Below are 23,763 nucleotides of genomic sequence, written 5' to 3' on the forward strand. Positions count from 1 at the left end.
CTTGGACACAAGGCCTCTGACCTTGCATAATCATATTGTGATGCTCCTCGAAATGTTCAATAACTTTTTTAAGTTTGACAATAATCTATACTGTCAAAAACGTGGGTTGGCTATGGGAACCTGCTTCTCCCCCAGCTACGCGTGTTTACACGTTAGCTGGTGGGAGGAGCAGGTTCTCAGAGGTACTTTGGCCAAGGTATGTGAGGAGCATGTATTACATTGGCAAAGATATATAGACAATGTGTTTTTGGTATGGAAGGGGGACCTTGGCAGCACAGAATCATTTATAGCTGAATTAAATGACAATAACATCAACCTAAGGTTCACTTCACACATAAGTCAAACACAGGTGGCATTCCTGGACACTGCTATTTATGTATCAAGAGACAAGATTGACTCCACACTATACAGGAAACCAACAGCAGGGAATGCCACTCTACATGCGACCAGCTCACACCCCAGCCACCTCATCGGGAGCATCCCCTATCGGGAGCTCTTAAGATTGAAAAGAATCAGTAACACTAAGGAGGAACTCACCAAATGTACTGAAGAGGACTTGATTAGATTTAAGGCCAGAGGATACAGTGACACGATTGTTAAGGAAGCCAGTGACAAGGCTGCACTTAGAACAAGTGAATCCCTACTGGGAGTGGACGAGGACCCCTCAAATAGAACACATCAGTAAGGAAGAGGGAGATGAGGCTCCCCGCCTCATCACTATGTTCAACTTATAGCACAGGCAGTTAAGGGCAATTGTTAATAAAAACTGGCCCATATTAAAGACTGATGCAGTATTAGCACCCTCCCTGCCCATCAAACCCTCTATCACTTTCAGACGTGCGGTGTCTATGAGAAATCAGTTGGTTAATAATAGCCCAGAGACAATTACTTTACAGCGACACTGGTGAACTCTATATATGTGGAATTTTGGCAAATAGTAATAATGACGTATTTAGGAACTTTCCTAAGATGTTACAATATTTACCTTTTTCACTGTCTTATATATAATAAGGATGTAGTCTGTTAACCATGTATATTCATCACGTGACACGGGTTCAGCAATTTAAAAAAGTCTTTCCACAAAGCCAGCCTTATGTGATCAAGGCCATTGTACCGGCCGAAACACGTCATGGCAGGCAGAAGAGAGAAATAAATAAAAAGAAATCTCAAAACCACGAAGAGTAGTTTGCACATTCTTTCTCGCCGTAACCGAAGGTTAAGGAATGTTTGGAATTGATATATATATATGCTATGAATGTTTGACGAAAATCAAAGGACAAAGCCAAACTGTATAAAATGCTTGTCAAAATTCAAAAGCTTTTGTACACAGGGGCTGTTCAAGTAATTTGAAAATATGCATTTAAGCACACAATAACAATCAATTGTGAAAATGTTTAAAGGTAAACAACACTGATTGAAAGTATTTTTTCCATGTCCATTGGTAAATATAACAGCACTAGCACTTTAAATTCAGCAAAATGAATTCCAAACGCTGTCATGTGATCAAGGCAGGCGACTGCCGAAACGCGTTATGGTGAGATCTGTAGATGCGGTGAATAAACCACAATAATTGCACTTACTTTGGGTCCGCTCTCGTTTGTTGGCAGCAGGCGACATACAAAGAAAAGCGAGCAGTGGAAATATATATATATATATATACACACACATATATATATATATAGATATGTATATATATATATATATATTCACTTAAAAAACCATAGGTTTCACGCATGTTATAGTTAGGTGGATATTTCAGTCGTAGAAAACCAATGAAATTCCCCCGTTATAGTTAGTTCAGATAACTATAACTTGTGCGCCCGCAATCCTGCTCATGACGTCACATATTACATCACTCATGACATGGTCAGTGGCATCACTCATGACATCACTGATGACATCATCCTTGTGATAGAGTGGCGGTCGCGCGAGTTATAGTTATCTGAACTAACTATAACGGGGGAATTTCATTGGTTTTTTACGAGTGAAATATCCACCTAACTATAACATCGCTGAAACCTATGGTTTTTTAAGTGAATTTCCAAAGTTTTTTAAATGCTAATTCCTAACTGTAACGTGTGTGAAACCTATGGTTTTTTCAGTGAATTTGTACGGTTTTTTAAATGCTAAGTTATGTATGTATTATTATTTTTTTATATATTTATTTTACAATAAATTACGTATTAATAATTTTTTTTTCTGGTTTTTCACCGTGCGCGCACGGTGCGCGCACCCCCGCGATTTTTTAAAAAAAAATTAAATATTTTTTTCTGCCTTCGGGGTCCTTCAGGGACCTCCTGACAAAGGCTAGGGGGTCAGGAACTCTCTACCCTGCCGCCTTTTCACGTTCGCCACCTTCCTTTTTCACTCTCGCACTGAAAACAAACAAAATGGTGGCCGACACTTCCTGATTTCGACCGATTCGAACGTTGACTAACATGTAACCACCAATCAGAATTACGCTCGCGCACGTTAGGGTGCGCACACGGTGCGCGCTTATAAATATTTATATGCTTTTAAATGCTATTTTCTCAGGAACTACTGAACAGATTGACACCAGACCTGCAAAAGGCACTCCCCTGACCTGAGGACTACCTCTCTGCCAAATTTCAAGTAATTCTGTACAGCCGTTCGGGCTGTACCTTCGACTAAAGGTCCTATGGAAAAATGCATGGGGAAAACGTGTTTTGGGACCCCCCTTTTTTCTCGGCCCCCGCTTGACGAATCACCCCGAGACTTTCAGGGTAGGAGCTGAGCAGAGCTAACTATAACTATCTACTGGCGACCGCCAGTAGATAATATATATATATATATATATATTTATCCTAGGACTTCACCACACATCATCCAATTCTTGGAGAAAGACGAAAACTGACCCAAAGTTCAGTGCACAGGATTTTATGAAATGCCCTGCGCCTCCGCCATGACGCGTTTCGACCTACAAGAGGTCTTGTTCACACAACACGCATGCGGAGTGCCTTCTTGTTTATAAAGTGCAAGTGCATTAACTCGTGACTTGTCACATGGTAAGTAAACATAGAAGAATTATTTCAAGATTGTACCAAAAAGTCATAGCACCAATAAACCAATAAATAGAATAAATAAGATGATGTTGGCATAAATAATTACAAATCCTTAAAAACATTTCTATATGTTAAAAAGGTACGCCACAACATTATCTTAAAAACTACTTATTTTGTGCTTTTTAAGAGAGGCATAAAATCAGCTCTAATAACATTTGTTTAAAAGACAGATAACTAATATCATGTTAATACTTTTTATCAACTGTAGAAAATGTTATGAGATTTTGCCTCAACATGATTGTTTTTCATTTATTTGTATTGAGTACTGATGCAAATCAATATAGCCCAAAGTGGGCATAGACTCAATTCTTCTATTATTTTGTTAAAGTGCAAGTGCTAAAAGTGCCAGCCAATTGAACCAAACACAGTTCATAAAGTGCTAAGTGATAATATTAGAAGACTAAAAAGTAAGGAAGCATATGAGTGTGAGAATTTGGCCTGGTATATGCTGTCCACTAGTTATAGTGGGCACCTTGCACCAGTCCAAACAACACCTTATTGATGATAGGTTAAAGACAACCTTTATTGAAAGCTATCCTAGTTGTAGCTATGGAGAGCAGCCTTCAGGCTAAGTCATGAAGGAATGTAAAGCAGCTTGTTTTACCAGTCTATAATCTCTTGAGTGGCTAAATGAAAGGAGAGCACACCAGGTATATGTATAAAATAAATGTATTTATTACTAAACACACCCCTCTAGTCTCTTTATGAGGCTAGAGGCAAAAGCACATAAGTTGCACTTCAAAATATTACAGTAAAGTAGCACAATACACGTTAGCCGCAAGCTCCCATCAGCTTCCATGGGGAAAGTCGCGGTTAGATTGTTAGAGTTAAAGGACACTTAGAAATGGACTAGGACCAAACCTTCTTGGACTTAGACAGTTCTAGGGACAACACCCACAGGAGCACCGGAGTACTCGAGTTACCTCACCCAGGGAAGCCGGGTGCATAGGTGTCAAATGGTATCGGGTCGCGTCATCGTTTTCAATGGCCTCTGGCGAAGAAGTGCTGCTACCGGGAAAATGCTAAGTGTCCGAAGAGATCCAAGCCTGGATTGGAGATGTGAAGAACCTGAAAGCAGAGGGGACAGAGTCTGGGTCACTTGCCAGTGACCAGGGGCACGATAGATGAATGCCCACCGATGTCCGGTGTTTTCAGGTGAAGAAGGTGAAGCTTGACTCTTCAGCCACAAGGACCAGGAGGTGTCGAGTATGACCAGGAGCTGGATTCCAGCTGTCCCACAAAGGATGTTGAGTGCTGCATCGTTGGTGCCTGGATTGGACACAACAAGCCTTGGCAACAGCAACCCACGCAGAAAGAAGATAGATGCTTCGGTGCGGACCAGCAAGGTCAAAGGGACTCCCCCAGCTAGGAGGAGTGAGGGCACGTCTGGAGCAACCAGGGAAGCCCAGGGAAAGTCAGAGTTACGTTCACAGAGACCCACCAGTCGATAGATCAGGGATCGCAGAGGGACCTCGAGCGGGAATGCAAGGAGCGGGCTCACGGAACACTCATGGAGTGTAGCCCCACAATCTTTGGTGCAAAAGGAGCTCGGGTCAGGGCTACAAGTAATCCAATGCACAGCCTCAAGAGTTGTCGGGAAGCTGATGCACTTGCAAATGTGTAAGGTGTCCAGGGGTTTCGGTTCCACGGTACCCATGATGGCTACGGGTCTCAGCTTTGCGGGGGACTTGGTTCGGCCTCTGGGAAGTCCAGAAATCCACCACTGGTGTTGCAAAGTCTTCAGCGTCAAGCAGGAGCTTCGGAGATGCAGACCAGACAGATGCATCTTTGGTGCCTGCCAAGCAGGGGAGTAACTCCTTTACTCCAAGGGAGATTCTTCATTCATCTGGTGTTGAACAGATCGTTGAAGTTCCAGGATTCAGTTTCAGAGTTTCATCCAGAGATATCTAAAGTTTTGGTTACAGAGGTTCCTTCTTTATACCCAAGGAAGGGGTTGGACTAACTCAGGGGACCCACCTATGGGAGGGTTTGGAAAGAGGGGTGACTACACCCATTTCTTTTGTTCAGTTTCGCGCCGAAGCAGAGGCTGGTAGCTCCTGCAACCGGTTTGAGCTGGACTATTCACAGGGACACCAAATATGCCCCCAATGCAGGACTTCAATGCAGTCCTGGAGCGCTCTCACCCAGCCCCAATCCACTAAGGCCTGTCTGGGAGGTGGTAACACCTCCCTGTGACAGAAAACCTATTGTCCAGGCCTCCCTTGGCAGACTTTCGGTCAGCAGCAGGAGGCCAGACTCATGTCTGTGGCTGCAGCATCCATTTTGTGATGCCAGGGCTCTTTTAAGCTGGTACCAGGTATACCGGTGCTGTCATGTCTCTCCCTCTAGAAGGGTGGGATCATACTCCCACACCAGTTACTGGTGTTGGGGGTATGATTCCAAGGTGTTTGACACCAAACACAACATGTTTCAGTGCAGCCAGTCCAAAGTTAGCATTTAACGTTTGGTTACAATGCACTTAAGAGTATATGGTCAGGCTGCATCACAGACATCCCCGGAGACGAGATTCCGAAGGCTGCAGAGGGCCTCTGCTCATGCTTGGGCACCCTCTCACACAAAACCAAGCACCCTGCCTTCAGGATTGATAAGGCCTGCCCTAGGGTTGACTGATAGGTTTCTCTGTGCAGTGATAGGTGAGGTAGAGTGAACCAATATATCAGTAAGGGGTGCATGCACCACCTTACCCAGGATGCAGTAGCAGACCTGTGGTTTTATTTTGGAGGGCTTCCCAGGGGTGGCATAATACATGCTTCAGCCCCTGGTAGGCCTGTGGGGTACCTATACCCTGGGTACATAGTATACCATATACTAGGGTCTTTAAGGGCACGTCCGAATCCAATCTGTTGTGTACCTAAGGTACTAGGAATCAATTTAGAGAGGAAGCAGCTAGGCTGGTGTCCTGCACAGCAGGGCCCCAGCCAGACTAAAGTCGAAAAACAGTGTTACAGCAGCAAAAAGTGGGGGTAACCATAAGAAGGAGATCCTACTCTCCTACACAACCCCCCCCAACGCAGGGACATTAAACTAACCTTGACCAGTTGTGTCTTCATGTTCTAAGTGGAAATATCTGGAGAGTCCATCTTCATTGGCATGGTTACTTCTAGGTCTATGTTCCACTGTATAGTCCATCCCCTGTAGGGAAATGGACCACCTTAAAAGTTTGGGGTTTTCACCCTTCATCTGTTTTAGCCATAAGAGGGGCTTATCGTCTGTCCGAACAATGAAGTGAGTACCAAACAAGTATGGCCTCAACTTCTTCAGAGCCCAAACCACAGCAAAGGCCTCCCTCTCAATGGCTGACCAACGTTTCTCTCTGGGTGTCAGCCTTCTGCTTATGAAAGCTACTGGCTGATCCTGACCTTCATCATTCAACTGTGATAGTACAGCCCCTACCTCCAACTCAGATGCATCTGTTTGCACAATGCACTTCTTGGAATAATCAGGACCTTGCAGAATGGGAGCAGTGCACATGGCCTGCTTCAGGTCATCAAATGCCTTTTGACAGCTAACAGTCCACTGGAAGTAAGGTCATTCAATGGGGTCACAATGGATCCATAATCTTTTACAAATCTTCTGTAATGCCCAGTCAGGCCTAAGAAGGCTCTCACCTGAGTCTGGGTAGTGGGAGCAACCCAGTCCAATATGTTCTGGATTTTGCTCTGCAATGGTTGAACCTGACCTCCACCTACAAGGTGGCCCATGTGCACAACCTGACTCTGCCCTATCTGGCACTTAGTAGCCTTGATAATTAGGCCTGCTTTTTGCAGGGCCCCCAAAACATTCCTCAGGTGGACCAGGTGATCCTCCCAGGTGGAGCTAAAGACACCACTATCATCTAGATATGCTGCACTATAGTCTTCCAGGCCTGTAAGAACTTCATTCCCCAACCTTTGGAAAGTGGCAGGTGCATTCTTCAAACTAAAGGGCACTACCACAAATTGATGGTGCCCACTAGGGGTAGAAAATGCTGTCTTTGCATCATTAGCTAGTCTGATCTGCCAGTAGCCAGCTGTCAAGTCAAATGTGCTTAGAAACTTGGCTGAGGCTAAAGTATCTATCAGCTCATCTGCCCTTGGGATGGGATGGGCATCAGTCCTAGTGACTGCATTGAGACCACTGTAATCCACACAAAACCTCATCTCTCTATTTCCATCTTTGGTGTGAGGTTTAGGCACAAGGACTACTGGACTAGCCCAAGGGCTCTCTGAGGGTTTAATGACTCCTAAATCCAACATGTTTTGGACTTCTGTCCTTATACAGTGCCTGACATGATCAGGTTGCCTGTAGATATTATTCTTCACATGCAGACTGTCCCCAGTGCCCACTTCATGAGTGCACCAGGTAGTCTGACTTGGAGTCAAAGAAAACATATGTCTGAACTGGCTGAGACGTTTTCTGCAGTCAGTTTCCTGCTGAACAGTGAGGCTGCCTGCCAAGGTTACACCATCTACTGACCCATCATCAGGGTTCTGAGAGAGCAGGTCAGGGAGTGGGTCACTCTCTTCCTCCTGTTCCTCATCAGTATCCATGAGCAGGCCCATGTATGCCCTGTCAACATATGGTTTTAGTGTGTTGACATGGAGTACCCTATGGGGTCTCCTGGGGATTCCAAGGTCTACCAAATAGGTAACCTCCCCCTTCTGTTCAACAATTGCATGGGGGCCACTCCATCTATTTTGGAGGGATGCTGGTTCCACTGGCTCCAACACCCATACCTTCTGCCCAGGCTGGTAAACAGTCAGTACAGCCTTTTGGTCATGCCAGGCCTTTTGCAATTCCTGGCTAGCCTCAAGGTTTTTAGTTGCTTTTTCATATACTCAGCCATCCAGGAGCAGAGACCAAGTACATAGTCCACTATGTCCTGTTTAGGGGGTTTGAGAGGTAACTCCCATCCCTCCTTCACCAGACACAAAGGACCCCTAACAGGATGGCCAAACAAAAGTTCAAAAGGGCTGTAACCAACCCACTTTTGAGGCACCTCCCTGTAGACAAAATAAAAGCAGGGCAAAGGGATGTCCCATCTGCGCCTAAGCTTCTCTGCAAGTCCTTTGATCATGCCCTTTAAGGTTTTGTTGAAACTTTCAACTAAACGATTGCATTGTGGGTGATAGGGTGTGGTGAATTTGTAATTCACTCCACACTCCTTACACATGGCAGTCAAGTAATTGGACATGAAGTTCGCACCCCTGTCAGATACTACCTCCTTAGGAAAACCCACTCTTGAGAATATACCCAAGTAGGCCCTTGCCACCACAGGTGCTGTAGTGGTCCTAAGTGGAATGTCTTCTGGGTACCTAGTGGCATGGTCCACCCCCACCATCAGGATAAATATGTGCCCAGATGCAGTCTGAGGATCCATGGGAAAAATTATGTCAATCCCAACCCTCTCAAAGGGAACCCCCACCACAAGTAGTGGTATCAGGGGGTCCTTTGTGGTTCCACCTGCCTTCCCACTGGCTTGACAGGTTACGCAGGGGCGCCAAAACTCCTTAGTGTCTTCAGACATGTGGGGCCAATGAAAGTGAGGAACAATTCTGTCCCAAGTTTTGTTTTGGCCCAGGTGTCCTGCTAGGGGAATATCATGGGTTAGTGTCAGTAGGCAGCCCTTAAACTTCAAATGTATTACCAACATCCTGGAAGCACCAGGCTTGGTGTCTCTACTCTCTGAATATAGGAGTTCATCATTCCAATAAATGTTATGGGTGCCACTAGCATTCCCAGCAGCCTCATCAGCAGCTTACTTTCTGAGGGGTTCAAGAGAGGGACAGCTCTGCTGCTCCTGGCTCAGATCTGTCCTGGAAGGGCCCCCTGTCCCCAAGAACTCAGCCTGGTCAGGTTCAAGCTCCTCTGGGACAGTTCCATCTTCAGGTCGAAGATCATCTCCCTCAGGAGGCTGATCTGTATTCTGAGTCAGGGGGGAAGGCACTGCCTTGACAAAACTGGTCTTTGTCTTGGGAGGCACCTGGTCCATTCTTCCAGAATCTAGGGCCTATTCAGTTTTAGACATTTTGCCTTGTGACCTAGTCACAGCAAATACATGTGCAGGGATCCCTTGCATTTCTGCATGTGTTTTGAGCTCCACTTCAGCCAATGCTGAAGTTTCTAGATCATTGCCAAGCAAGCATTCAACAGGAAGGTCTGCACTTGCCATAACCTTTTTGAGGCCAGTTACCCCTCCCCAGGATAAATTCACAACTGCCAAGGAATGGTCTGTCCTGACATTGCTAGCATTGGTCACTTGGTACATTTCACCAAGTATAATCTGCGCAGGATCCACAAGATCTTTTGTCACCATTGTGACACTTGCTCCTGTGTCCCTGAATGCCAAAGCCTCTTTTCCATTAATCAAAGGTTGCTGTCTGTATTTGCCCAAGTTACTGGGACTCACAAAGGGGTACATGTCCATGCCCCCATCACATATCAGGACAGCCTGAGTTGAAACTCTGACTAGGCCATCTCAGAACCCAGGGTTAACCCTACTACACCCTTACTCTGAATATTACCACCACCAATTGTAGCTGCACTAGGGGGAACAGTTGCCTTAGGGGCAATGGTGGCTGGAGTTGAGTCTTTGGACTTGGTGCAATCACTAGTCCAATGAGTTTTCTGTTTACATATCATGCACCATGGTTTCTTTTGGCCTTTTCCTTTGTTAGATTGGAATTCCCCCCCTGAAGAAGATCTTTGGGGTCTTTGTGAAGACTTCTGGTCTTTACCCTTCTCCCCACCCATGTCAGAGTTCTTTGAAACTTGCTTCTTCTGGTCACCACCTTGGTTCTGAACCTTCTGCCTCACCCTGGTTCTGACCCATTTGTCTGCCTTCTTTCCCAATTCTTGGGGAGAGGTCAGATCAGAGTCCACGAGGTACTGATGCAACAGCTGATTTTGACAATTATTAAGGATATGCTCCCTCATAATTAAGTTGTACAATCCTTGAAAGTCATGCACCTTGCTGCCAAGCAACCAGCCCTCCAGAGTCTTAGTAGCACAATCTACAAAATCCAGTCTTAATTTTGTGTCTTTTGGGTATCCCTGAACTTTAAACTATATTGTTCAGTGATTAGGCCAAACCCTTCAATCAATGCACTTTTCAGACTGGAGTAATCATCAGCATCCTCCTCTCTAACAGTGAGGAGCTTATCTCTGCCTTTGTCTGCAAAGGAGAGCCACAAGATTGCTGCCCACTGCTCCTGAGGGACCCTCTGTACTTGACAGGCCCTTTCCAGTACTGTAATCCATTTGTGGATGTTATCCCCACTCAGGTAGGGAGGGGCAATCTTGTTTAGGTTTCTATGGTCATGAGACCTCTACCTAACAATAGGGATGTTGCGGCCTCCATGGGTCTCCAGTCCCATATTTTGTCTAGCTCTATGGAGCTCTAGGGACTCCCTTTCTAGGGCTATCTGCTCTCCCCTAATCTTAAGCTGAGCTTCTTCATACTGGAGCAGTCTCTCTCTCCTCCCCTGAGAGGTGTCCCTCCTATGAGAGGAAACAGAGGTTCCTAAGGAGGTGTCAGAATGGTTAGACTCCTGAGAAGGAGATCTGGACCTTCTAGGCACACTCCCAACTCTTCCTGGTGGAGTAAAGAGAGGGCCATCATGGCCATCTTCCTCATTTTCAGGAGGGGTTGCATTTCCAGGTCAGGATCATTGTCATCCTCCTGGCCAGCTCCACATGTCAGGTCAGGGGTGTCTGAACCCCTAGGCCCTTCCTCATCAGCTGCCCCACCCACTCTACCTACCCCATCAGACCCTGAGGTCTTTCTGAGATCATCTAGGAGGAGTACCTCTATGAGGTGTTGGGTGTTTGCACTCTTGCCTGTCTTCAACTTACTAGTACTACAAAATGCTCTCAATTCCAAGAATGGGAGTTTGTCTTATTTGGAGGCTAGAAGCCCATTGGCTTCTGGCAGGGACCCACTGGTTCCTGGCCTTGAAGACATTACTAGTGAGGTGTGGTGTATGCACTACCTACTCTAGTGTGGCCTACTAAACTCTCTTGAGTTGTAGAAAGGGTGTGCTAAGCCCTTGACACACAACTCTAAGTTCAGTAGAACTTACTGTATTTTAAGCTTGTACCTTGAGTGGTTTTCAGTTAGTCACACAATTGAGATTATCTGCTAAAACAATAGCAAGCTTGAATCCCACACGCTGTACCAATGTGAGAAGTTGGCCTGGTATATGCTGCCCACTAGTTACAGTGGGCACCTTGCACAGCCCAAACTCCTCCAAGCAACCCCTTATTGATGATAGTTTAAAGACAACCTTTATTGAAAGCTATCTTAGTGGTTGCTATGGAGAGCAGCCTTCAGGCTAAGTTTCGAAGGAATGTAAAGCAGCTTGTTTTACCAGTCTATAATCTCTTGAGTGGCTAAATAAAAGTAGACCACACCAGGTATATATATAATATATATATATGTATTACTAAACACACCCCTCTAGTCTCTTTATGAGGCTAGAGGCAAAAGCACATAAGTTGCACTTCAAAATATTACAGTAAAGTAGCACAATACACGTTAGGCCCTAGGGGTGGACCAAACCATATACTAAAAAAGTGGTATAAGAACCACAACTTAACTAGACACAAAGGCCTAGAGCCTGTAGAATCGCTGGGACCCCAAGGAACCACCCAAGGTAGTGACACAGGGGACCCACGGGGGCCGTGTGCAGTGTGAGAACACAGCCGCGAGCTTTCGTGGGGAAAATCATGGTTAGATTTTTAGAGTTAAAGGACACTTAGGAATGGACTAGGACAAAACCCTCTTGGACTTAGACAGTTCTAGGGTCAACACCCAATGGAGCACTAGAGTACTCGAGTTACCTCACCCAAGTAAGCCGAGTGCATTGGTGTCAAATGGTGTCGGGTCGATTCGTCGTTTTCAATGGCCGCTGACAAAGAAGTGCTGCTGCCGGGAAGATGCGAAGTGTCCGAAGAAATCCAAGCCTGGATCGGAGATGTGAAGAACCTGAAAGCAGAGGGGACAGAGTCTGGGTCACTTGCCAGTGACCAGGGGCACGATAGACGAATGCCCACAGATCTTGGGTGTTTTCAGGTGAAGAAGGTGAAGAAGGTGAAGCTTGAGTCTTCAGCCACGAGGACCAGGAGGCATCAAGGATGACCAGGAGCTGGATTTGAGCTGACCAATGAAGGATGTCGAGTGCTGCAGTGTCAGTACCTGGATTGAACACAACAAGCCTTGGCAACAGCAACCCACGCAGAAAGGTGAAAGATGCTTCGGTGTGGACCAGCAAGGTCCGAGGGACTCCCCCTGCTAGGAGGAGTGAGGGCATATCTGGAGCAACCAGGGAATCTCAAGGAAAGTCAGAGTTACCTTCACAGGGACCCACCAGTCAATGGACAAGGGATCGCGAAGGGACCTTGAGCGGGAATGCAAGGAGCGGCCTCACGGAACACTCGTGGAGTGTAGGCCCACAATCCTTGGTGCAAAAGGTGCTCGGGATTACAAGTAACCCAATGCATAGCTTCAAGAGTCGCCAGGAAGCTGATGCACTTGTAAATGTGCACAGTGTCCAGGGGTTCCGGTTCCACAGAACCCACAAGGGCTACGGGTCTCAGCTTTGCTGGGGACTCGGTTCGGCCTCTGGGAAATCTGGAAATCCACCTCTGGTGTTGCAAAGTCTTCGGCGTCCGGCGGGAGCTTCAGAGATGAAGAACGGACAGATGCGTCTTTGGTGCCTGCCAAGCAGGGGAGTAACTCCTTTACTCCAAGGGAGATTCTTCAGTCATCTGGCGTTGAACAGATCGTCGAAGTTCCAGGATTCAGTTTCAGAGTTTCGTCTAGAGATATCTAAAGTTCTGGTTACAGAGGTTCCTTCTTTATACCCAAGGAAGGTGTTGGACTAACTCAGGGGACCCACCTATGGGAGAGTTTCCTTTGTCCAGTTTCGCGCCAGAGCAGGGGCTGGTAGTCCCTGCAACCGCTTTGAGCTGGACTATGCACAGGGACACCAAATATGTCCCAAGTGCAGGACTTTAAAGCACTCCTGGAGTGCTCCCACCCAGCCCTAATCCACTAAGGCCTGTCTGAGAGTTGGTAACACCTCCCTGTGACAGGAAACCTATTGTCCAGGCCTCCCCTGCCAGAGTTTCGGTCAGCAGCAGGCCAGACTCGTGTCTGTGGCTGCATCATCCATTTTGTGATGCCAGGGCTCTTTTAACCTGGTACCGGATATACCTGTGCTGTCATGTCTCTCCCTCTAGAAGGGTGGGATCATATTCCCACACCAGTTACTGGTGTTGGGGGTATGATTCCAAGGTGTTTGACACCAAACATGAAATGTTTCTGTTCAGCCAGTCCAAAGTTAGCATTTACCGTTTGGTTATAATGCACTTAAGAGTATATGGTCAGGCTGAACAACAGACAACCGCAGACAAGAGATTCCGAAGGCTGCAGAGGGCCTCTGCTCATGCATGGGCACCCTCTCACACAAAACCAAGCACCCTGCCTTCAGGATTGATAAGGCCTGCCATAGGGGTGACTGATAGGTTTCTATGTGCAGTGATAGGTGAGGTATAGTGAACCTATATCTCAGTAAGGGGTGCATGCACCACCTTACCCAGTCTGCAGTAGCAGACCTGTGGTGTCATTTTGGAGAGCTTCCCAGGGGTGGCATAATACATGCTTCAGCCCCTGGTAGGCCTCTGGGGTATCTATGCCCTGGGTACATAGTATACCATATACTAGGGACTTATAAGGGCACCTCAGAATCCAATCTGTTGTGTACCTAAGGTACTAGGAATCAATTTAGAGAGGAAGCAGCTAGGCTGGGGTCCTGAATAGCAGGGCCCCAGCCAGACTGAAGTCGAAAAACAGTGTTACAGCAGCAAAAAGTGGGGGTAACCATAAGAAACAGATTCTACTCTCCTACAATGAGCAAATTCGAAATATATATATATATAGTAGCAAAAACTACTAAATTTGTGCCTGTTTTGGGATGCTATTAGTGTCCACAATACTTTTTCGGCATTTTTTTCACTTCCATTATAATTATAGGAACACGGTATTGTGATAAGCAATAATTTAGACAGGATATTTTTGTCAACTATATTTTTTAACCACAATATTGTGTCAATGCACCCATTGATTGTTAGCCATGCTTCAATTCCGGATCTCCTGTGTGTAAGTGGTACATAGGTTGGAGGTTGGAGAGAAACTGCCAGACATTGCAGGGTTCCCTTAAAGAATTTTTTAGATCGTTTGTAGTGGACCAGACTCTAGGGTGTGAGGTAGAGGAGACTGAGGGTCACTTTAAAGTGTAGGTATAATCCTTCTTTCCCTCCTTCCTGCCGTTTTCTTCAACATAAGCTCTATCACAATAGGTTAATATGTAACTCAGTTGGGAAGCCCGCAAAATGAACACAAATGAATCAAAAATAAACCCATATTGGGATGTGATGCAGTCTCACCTCATAAAATTAGCACAGCAAGAAATTAATGATAGTACGATAACTCAAACCACCCTTTCCTGAAAGTATTGCCTCCCACATCTTCCCACACCAGTGCTGTCAAGTGAAATGGCATATATCTGATCTCATGATGCAGCACTCAGTTTGACTAAAATTCCTACACTATGTCAAAGCAAAGAGACTTATTACGACTTTGGCGGTCTTACAGCGGCACGGCCACTGCGCCATCCGCTGGAGGACCCCCACTGTCGTGGTGCACCCATCCACAAGATTACAAGTGCAATCCGGGTCAGGTAGGCGGTGCTGCAGCAGTCTTATGGAGGTGGGCTGTTAGGCTCATAGTAGAGCCTAACATGCAGCCGGCTGCCTTGACAGTGCCTGCAGCACCTTCCTGCACAGTGTGGCATGCATGCCACACAGTGCAGGAATGAGGATGCAATTACAGGGGGGGGGGGCATGTGCCCACCCCCACATTCTCCACCGGTCCAAATCTCCGCCACTCTTTTCGTGGCAGGCTCACCACCATGAAAAGGGCTGTGAAAAGGCAACTCAGAATATTCGTGCCGGTTGCAGACCATCCACCCAGTGAGTTCCTTGATCCCGATTGAGCGGGCAGTCCCAGGGCGGTCCGACTGCCACACTCCTAATACTGCAGGCAGGCTCGCAGTGTGGCGGTGGTCAGACCACCACTGCGAATATGTCATAATCAGGCCCTAAGTCAATAAAGTTCAGACAGCCGATCTCTTTGGGATGTCTATTGATTTTACTGACATGAAAGCTGGCACTTGTGTTTATATCTTATTATTCCTTCATGAATACATTTTTTCTAAATCCACAGGCACAATTTCCTGAAGAATCGTATATAAAATTACCACACTTATTCTTCCAAAGGAGAGAAAGTCGATTTGTTGCACTATGGTTGCTGAACTAAAGTGTAAATCATTTGGGCAAAACGTTGTGATGTAACCATATTCCACAATTCCTTTCTTTATTACTCGCGATGCAAATGAAATAAAGTCTCAGGAAACTAGAGTGTGATGACATGATAGGTGCCAGGTGCTTCGAATGATCTTTCTTGAAAAAAATCTTTTGTGTGCAAAGTTTTCCAATCTAATTAACGAAAGCATATTTTGTGCAGTTCCAACTGCACAATGGGTTTTTTAATTAACTAACCTAAAGCTTTTTTTAATGTGCAATTATATAACAATTTGTAATTAGGCACATCATTTTTTATTTCCGTGCCACATTAGAGCTGCTTTTGCAAAAAAAAACGTTTTATGTTGCATGCAAAAAATACATTGTGAACTTCGACCTAGTGATGAACTGAACGTTAGAAAAATCTGATGCTTGGCAAAAAACGCCTATTTTGTGAGAAGTCTTCGACGCTAACAATCCTCTATTAATCTTTGCACACATCATAATATAGTGAAAAGGCACGCTTAGGGAGCATAAAGGGTCATAAACACTACTTTATGCAAGTAATGAAATGTTACCCGTGATGTGTGGTTGCATTTCACACACCGCAGGTGCACGCATGGAACTTAGGGACATATTAGCAAGGGCAAAATCGCTGCTTTAGCGGGACCTATTCCTGCTAAAGCGGCGATAATTCTATCGCCCTATCATCAAGCCGTCGCTAACAGCAGTTAGCGACAGCTTTCTGAGGAAAGCGACCGGTTTGGGTGCCGCTTTGCATGTCAGCGATATTTATCGCTAATGACATGCAAAGAAGGCGTTCCCGACCAACAGACCTGGTAAACAGCCGCTAACAGGCCTATCGCCTATTAGCAAGGAAACCCTCGCCCCGGTTAGCGACGTGAAAAGTCGCGCTAACTGGGGTCATCGCCGGTTTTTTACCATCTGCTATTTTCCTGACTTAACCATACCTGACATGAGGGGTGGATTATGCTGATTATCAGCAAGGTTTTCCCCCTACCCCATGCAACATCGCCGGTTTTGTCGCCATAGTGCTAATTGTTGCTAATACAGCATTAGCGTGGCAATATATTCCAGCGATAGCTGGCGATAACATTTTTTGCGGTAGGCACTCTGTGATATTTATCGCAGTTTGTTGCCAATATGGCCCTTAGTGCTGTTTTGTGTGTAGGATCGCAGGCTGGCATTACAAGAATTGGCCCTAAAGGACCACTTCTCTAACGTTAATTTCATGACCGTAGTGACATATTTCCACATTTTAAAAGGGGAAAGTCTGTGGACCACCTAGGATATTGCTTAAAAAGTACACACTCCATCCCAGGTGGGGGCTTTAAGAATGAAGAAGAGTACTTAGGAGTCCAAGTGCTCCAACACTCAAGGATGGGGGGCTATTATGCATCACCTCGGTGAGGCTGGCTTTCTTGCCGACCCCGGCCTGGGGCTCTCTGGAAGAGAGCATGGAGCCAGGCAGACAACCCATTCTCAGGGGCTGCCTCAGTGGCAGCCTGCTACCCACTGTTTTCTTAGGGGCATATTATCAAGAAACGTCGTTAAAATTATCGCCGCTTTAGTGGCAGAAAACTGCACCTAAAGCGGCGATAATGGGCTTGATAATATGCCCTTGAGAATTCCAATAGAAGCCCATGTTCTGGTGTCAACATGGGCTTCTATTGGAATTCTCTGCGGCATATTATCACGTGCCCCTTAATGAGAAGCAGGTGACACCGCCGCTCTCTTGCAGCGCGCTGTGCTGCACCGCAGGAGGTCCACCTGCAGAGCAGAGTTTTTATGACCCCATGCACATTATGAAACGGAGAACGGGGCAAGGAATTGACTGTACCTCTCAGTTTCCCTGCTATTCCCACCCAGTCTTTCATCATACAGCCTACGGCGTACCTGATTTCTTCTTACTGCGACTATTTATGCCTCATCTTATGTTATAAAAATAAACGCAGTGCCATCATATGATAAAAGACGACACAAGCTTGAAACCTCAGCGTGTATAGTGGCACGGAGTGGGTAAACATCGACCGCATAGGGCAGGTTACCTTGTTCTGTGTACGGAGCTGTGCTTATGGTATTGAATTCTTGAGACAGTATTCTACAATCGTTAAAGAAGCGCAGGTTGATGGCTATCAAAGACGAAAGGAAGAATTAAATCAACAAAAATGCTGACAAACAAATATTCCATGCAGCATGCAATCATTCTTAGCAGCACGATGGATCTCCTTTCATTGAGAAAGTGTTTATAGTAAGCCGCATTTTCAAGAAACATATGGAAGTAAAAATATCACAGGGGATTAAAGACTACAAGACGGGCAAGAAAAGAGCATTTAAGCTCACGCTGTCCTAGAACGGCGGCTCTGGCTCACCCCAGACAGCACAAAGGATAGAGATAATGGGATGCGTGTACATGTCCGCGCGCGCACAAAAAAATGCGTCACCCTCCCATTCTAGTCAGAGAATAATAAGGGCAGCTCCTGGCATTGCATTTGTGGAGATATTGGTTCCATCAATCAAAAGTACTGCTTTGTATGTGTGACTTTTTTAACCTGCCCCCTGTAAAGCGCCAGAAAGGGTCTGTTTATTTGCAGTACAAGAGCTAAAAAAAAAAAACAGGAGCTTTTCAATTTTCCCTTCAACCCCGTAAAAAGGTTCAGCTTGCACTTTATACTACTGCGAAGTATTTAGTTACCTGCCTTCTTTTAAAGTTACATTTATCCTGTTGCTATTTAACCTGTATACTTATATGAGATTTCCAGAAAAAAACCCATAAAGTTTGCAGAATTACTTACCTACACCCTCGTTATCTCAGCTGGAAATCCTTATATACAGTCTAGTCTGTGCAAGGTCAGTTCTACAATTAATCTACAGGAGACAAGAAAGGGTACTTGACAAGTCTTAAAAATGCTGTTGTTTGCCGTTCAAGTCCTCAGTAGGCCTGGGCGGTGAACTCCGCTCCATACACGGAGTTTGAAGAGTTTTCTACGCGGAGTACGCAGAGTTTCGATAAATTCCGCTGAGTGAAGTAGAGCTGAGTTTTTTCCTCGCTCGTGCTCGCCAACGCTAAGTGAGGAAAATCCAATGCTAGAATACCTCCCAGCAAGATATCTCAACAGGGTGGTCGTAGATGGTCACGACTGTTCGCGTTGAGAAACCTTCCGTTTGTTTTGAGGAAGCTGCCGCTCGCGTAGAACATCTACTTGAGCTGCAGAAAGAAGCAGTACTCTCCTGCGCTGTGCATGGTGCCGTTCATACTGATTTTCCAGCATGGGACAAACACCCGGTGCTACAAATCAGCGCAAACAGCATGACCTAACGTACTCTGCTTCTTGCATAACTCCGCGTTACAGTTTTTTGGTCACTTCGCAGAGTTCCACATAGCAGAACTCCACAAACTCTGCATACTCTGCCCAGACCTAGTCCTCACTTCATGATACCTATTGCTCAGAGGAACACTATTCAAGGGGAAATGTGCATCCATTCACTTGTCCCCAGATAACCCACAACTTCATTTGAAAACTTACTTAATGAACAACAAACTTATAATTTGCTCCCACTCGAGAAAACTCCAATCTTAAATGTAAATCTACACAAAACTAGGGGCCTCATTTATGGCATTTTGGCATAAAACAGCCCGATAAGGCACCTTGTTGCGCTGCACTATGCCAAATTGAAAGGGCAGAAATGCACCGTATTTAAGCAATATGGTGCATTTCTGTCCTTTCAGCCTGCACCGGTGCCATTTTGGCAGCCTAGCGGCAACATAGGCACCCTTGCACCATGGTGCAAGGGTGCCTCTGTTGCAGGCAAGATTGATTTTGTGCAGGAAGGGACAGCTTCCTTCACAAAAACAAACCAATTAGGCATTGTCCTCTACTTATGCACACATGGAAAGAAGAACAAACGAGGCAAAATTTACATCTTTTTCCCCGTTACGTCTCACCTTGGGATGCATACCGATTTAATGCTTCCCCAGGGTTGCATCACTTTGTAAATCTGGGGCAGTATCAGATTCCATGGGTGTTGCATGGAAAAACACACTGCAATGCCCATGGAACGTCCACAGGGCACAGAGTAAGGTGACGCAGCGATTTGTGCTGCAACGCCTTACTCATGATGTATGAGGCAACTCAAAGCCACACAGAGTGGCTTTGCATGGTGTCATAAATCTTTATGAAAGCCCTGGGTCACACATGTATCACTTTACATGGTGCAAAAGTGAGGCAGGGCTCTCATAAATAAACCTCCAAATTTCTACATAGCACTTACAAACATACCTTTTATTCCTCATTCATCCATGAACTGAAAGTAAGATGATGTTTCCCCTCCGTCTTATTGTCAGAAAATCACTTAGCAGATTATTAACCCACACATTGATGACATAGCCAGAAACATTAACTATTGCCTATATTATCATAAAAAGGATGAAGCACTTACTTCCCAGCACACCTGAAAACTGCAGTGAATGCTGTTGAATTTTTCATGTACTGATTTTGATTAAGCCTTGTAAATAAGCAAATGACAATCTTCTTTCGCACCCCTAAAATGTGCTCTACTCCACTGCAAGACTTTTTAACATCTCCAAACAAATATGACCACATCTCACTTAGATTAAGCCATTTACATTGCCTTCCTTTAGAAGCCAAAATTCAATTCAAGGTGGCTTGTCTAGCTTTCAAAGCAATTCACTGAAGCGCTTCCCTACACCCGACAGACCTGCTCACCATCTCTGGAAGGTATCAAAATATTGTGGACTAAAGAACGAATGACCACAGTATTGTTTCTTCAATATTTGTTACAACAATATTGGCCCTTTGAAGTTAATAAAAGACAATCTACTTCTAATTGTATGATATATATGTGTAAATGATAGTTCACAATGTTTATGTAAGATTACATTTTTGTCAACAATATTCTAACATACAGCCATATTCACTTTATTATTTGTGGTAATCCCAATTTTTCATTTTCCCAAACTGGGCTCAATGTATCTTTTTACCATCATGTGTGTAAAGAGTATTTCCATCGAGCAGTAAAACACCTAAGTAATTCATAAGCAAGAATATTATTGGACTTTAATGACAATCAGTATCTGTCTGATACTAAGATAGAATGGGCCTCTTCCTTTCAAAGCTTAATAATAATTCATTGGTTATCTGCAGCTCAATAACACAGTTATACAGTTACTAAGTGCAGGCAGTGACAGTTGTGTAGGAGAGCTCAAGTATGGTTTATTCATTGTATTATCACATGCAGTGCTTGGTTTCATCATATATGCGCAGGGTATGTGTAAAAAAGTGAATTATTTGGTTGGATGGTAGTCAACCACAATGGTAATCTTCCTATCCATTGGATAATTTATCCAGCTATTCATATGACTCATATAAAAAAGGCTACGCAAACAACCCTTCGACTCCCACCCCTATATAATGGATGTGACAGCAGAATATTAGTTCAAGAACATTCTAGATTCTAGCTGGTACTGAGGTCAACTCCAGAATCAGGTGGCTTGGAAGGAGTATGAGGTATCAGATAATTCCTTAATGATATCTTCTCCTCAAGGATGTCTTGTTCTTCCACTGCAGGATCCTACCACTTGCTCATTACATATTTGTGATGAATGGAGCATGTTTCTGTCAAATGATTAGATTCTATAGACTTGTGTGAAAGAAAACATACATAAACTTCACAAAAATGGTGCATATGGCATCGAAAATCACCTTAACCGACAAAAGACAGGGAAGTGTTTGATTAGGCACCATACAATAACCCCAGTTAAGTGAGAAGTTTTTCCAGAGGAACTAAGATGAAGAACGACCCAGCAGTGGACCTTGTGAATTAGGAAAGGATTTGAGCGCAAATCAAACCAAAACATTAGATACAGCCTAAATGTGATTACCATGTGTTTTGTGTACTTGTTTGTATGGCATCTGTTGTCTTGGGGCTAACATATTGTCAAAATGGCTGGCTATGGATGTTGTCTGTGTAGAAGATGATGGAGAATAATACGTTGGTTGGATAGGTCGAACTGGGAGGAGTTCAGATAATGAAAATTGAGTATGAGTTCCATGGTACTGAATAAATGGGACCCAGAAATAGTGTGGTAATGGCAAAGCTAGTCAGGCGCACAAGGACTAGAAGCACATTTGTTTGAAGGATGAACATGTGAGAGAAAAAGACCCTCTGCTATAGCTGCCCTGATCCCTTCACAAGCCTTTCCAGGTGTTGACTGATGATTGAATGCAAGGGGATCTTTGGGTGTGAATGCATTATACACCCCACCCCAAAAGACAAATTAGAAGAAATATGATGTTAAGGAACCAGCCCATTTTCTGTTTCGTTCCCTACCTCCTTCCAAGGGATGAACTGTAAGAAATGGTGATGGGGCCAGAGAATCTAAACTTAATGAGTCCCCACCAAAAGGGACTCCTATCCATACTATGTACCAACAATATTGTAAACACACATTCAAATGTTTGTGAGAATGGGTGGGACTAACTAATGAGGACTGAAAGAAGTTCTTTCCTAAATATTGCACCTACTATATAACAAGATTAGTAACCTACAGAAGAAACTGAAGGAGCCTGAAAATAAGGTAGAAGCTGAACAATGGTCATTCTTCATACAATAGCATGAGAAGGCACAAAAGTAAGCATGAATCGCAAGTCTGAGAGATACAATTGGTCTGCTTCCCATATCAACCTTGTGTCCCACTTAGAATCCTTTCTCTATAATATCCACCAGTGAAGTTCAGGATTCCCCACAATTATATACTTGTTACTGTCCATGATACCAAACCCCATATTTGTTGTGTCCAAATAATTATTCCAAGGGCCACACTTACCACTGGCCCGCAATATTATGTAAAATAAGGAGCAGTTGGCAACGTGGAAGGTTCAAACGTTTATTAGCCACCACAGAACTCTATATAGAGGAGCCTCGTCGATCCTCACCCATCAGGTGCGCCGAGGAAGACTGCTGGCTCCTTGACAGTAACACACTTTTATACATTATCAGTACAGCATACAAAACCTTATATGTGGAAAAGTACCAGTTAGTCCTGGCGCCCCTAATGAGCTCATGCCTATTTCTAGTTTCGGTTACACATACAAAGGGTTACTATCTTTACAGAGAAGGTCGAAAGGGTGACTCCCTTCTCGTCCCAGGTCTAGAGGAATTTGCTTGATACTCCCTTTTAGCAGATGTGACCTTGCTTCTCAGCAACTCAGTCTGTCTCCTAATTAAATGCAAGGAAAGAGGGAAGCAGAGGGTGTGCGGAAAAGACCACGTGATTCCCAAGTGAAAGAGCCGCAATCCAAGATGGAGGCGGTTCGGTTCTCGGCCCTTTTTGTCGTGCTAAACATAATTGGGGATTTCGAACCGTTTAATACACCATAACTAGTCAGACTATCATTAGATATACTGCGCTAATCATATCATAGTGCCTTGAATACCTCAGAACGGCCCTTTTAGCGCAGCATAGCTAATAACGGGGTCAGTCTTCGAAAATACCCTCATCGATCTGCATTAAGTCATGCGTCTCCTTCTGAGCCCGCTGGATATCTATTCTGGTTTGGACGGGCTTGGGCCTAGGGATGGATCGGCGAACTTGAGTAGCGCAATATGCACAGCAAGCAGGCCCGCACTGTAGACAAAGGCAGCAGGTGAAAATGAACCCTACTATTCCCAAAAGAATCATAAATAACTTCCATCCCCAGGTGGTCACCAAATCCCAAAACCACCCGGACAAAGACCAAGTACCAGTCTCGGTGTGAATTTCAGAGGCTAGCCGATGCAGTTTCTGAATGGCTAAATGGACAGAAGGGGCGGAGTCAGGTATATATACATAACAGGAACTGCCGATGACTCTACAAGCTCCTCCGCGATCAGCTAGGATAACATCTAAAACAAGACGATTTTGAAGGGTCACAAGCCGGGTCGCCTGGAGCTCCACTGTGATATTAGTTAATATTCCTGCAGTAGTATTAACCACCCCTTCCACCACTCTAGATAACCTCCTAACTTCTTTACTATTGAGGATGGGTCCCCATATGGGCAACGCCCCTTTTATGATATCAACGAAGTGTTGGGCTGGAGTGTCAGTCTGGTCAGTGGCATCATTACTGGCGGCTTCAGCTTTCAGGCTCCGCCGATTTAAGGAATGAGATTTGTGATAATCAGAAGGAGCTATGTAGACCGGTGGGTAAAGGAAAGATAAGTAACATCGACCTGCCCATCCTCTGGGTAGCCAAGTGTATGCGTTTTCACCGCACACAAAATAAACATTGGGAGG

The sequence above is a fragment of the Triturus cristatus genome, chromosome 2_2 (assembly GCF_964204655.1).
Source record: "Triturus cristatus chromosome 2_2, aTriCri1.1, whole genome shotgun sequence".
Taxonomy (NCBI): Eukaryota; Metazoa; Chordata; class Amphibia; order Caudata; family Salamandridae; genus Triturus; species Triturus cristatus.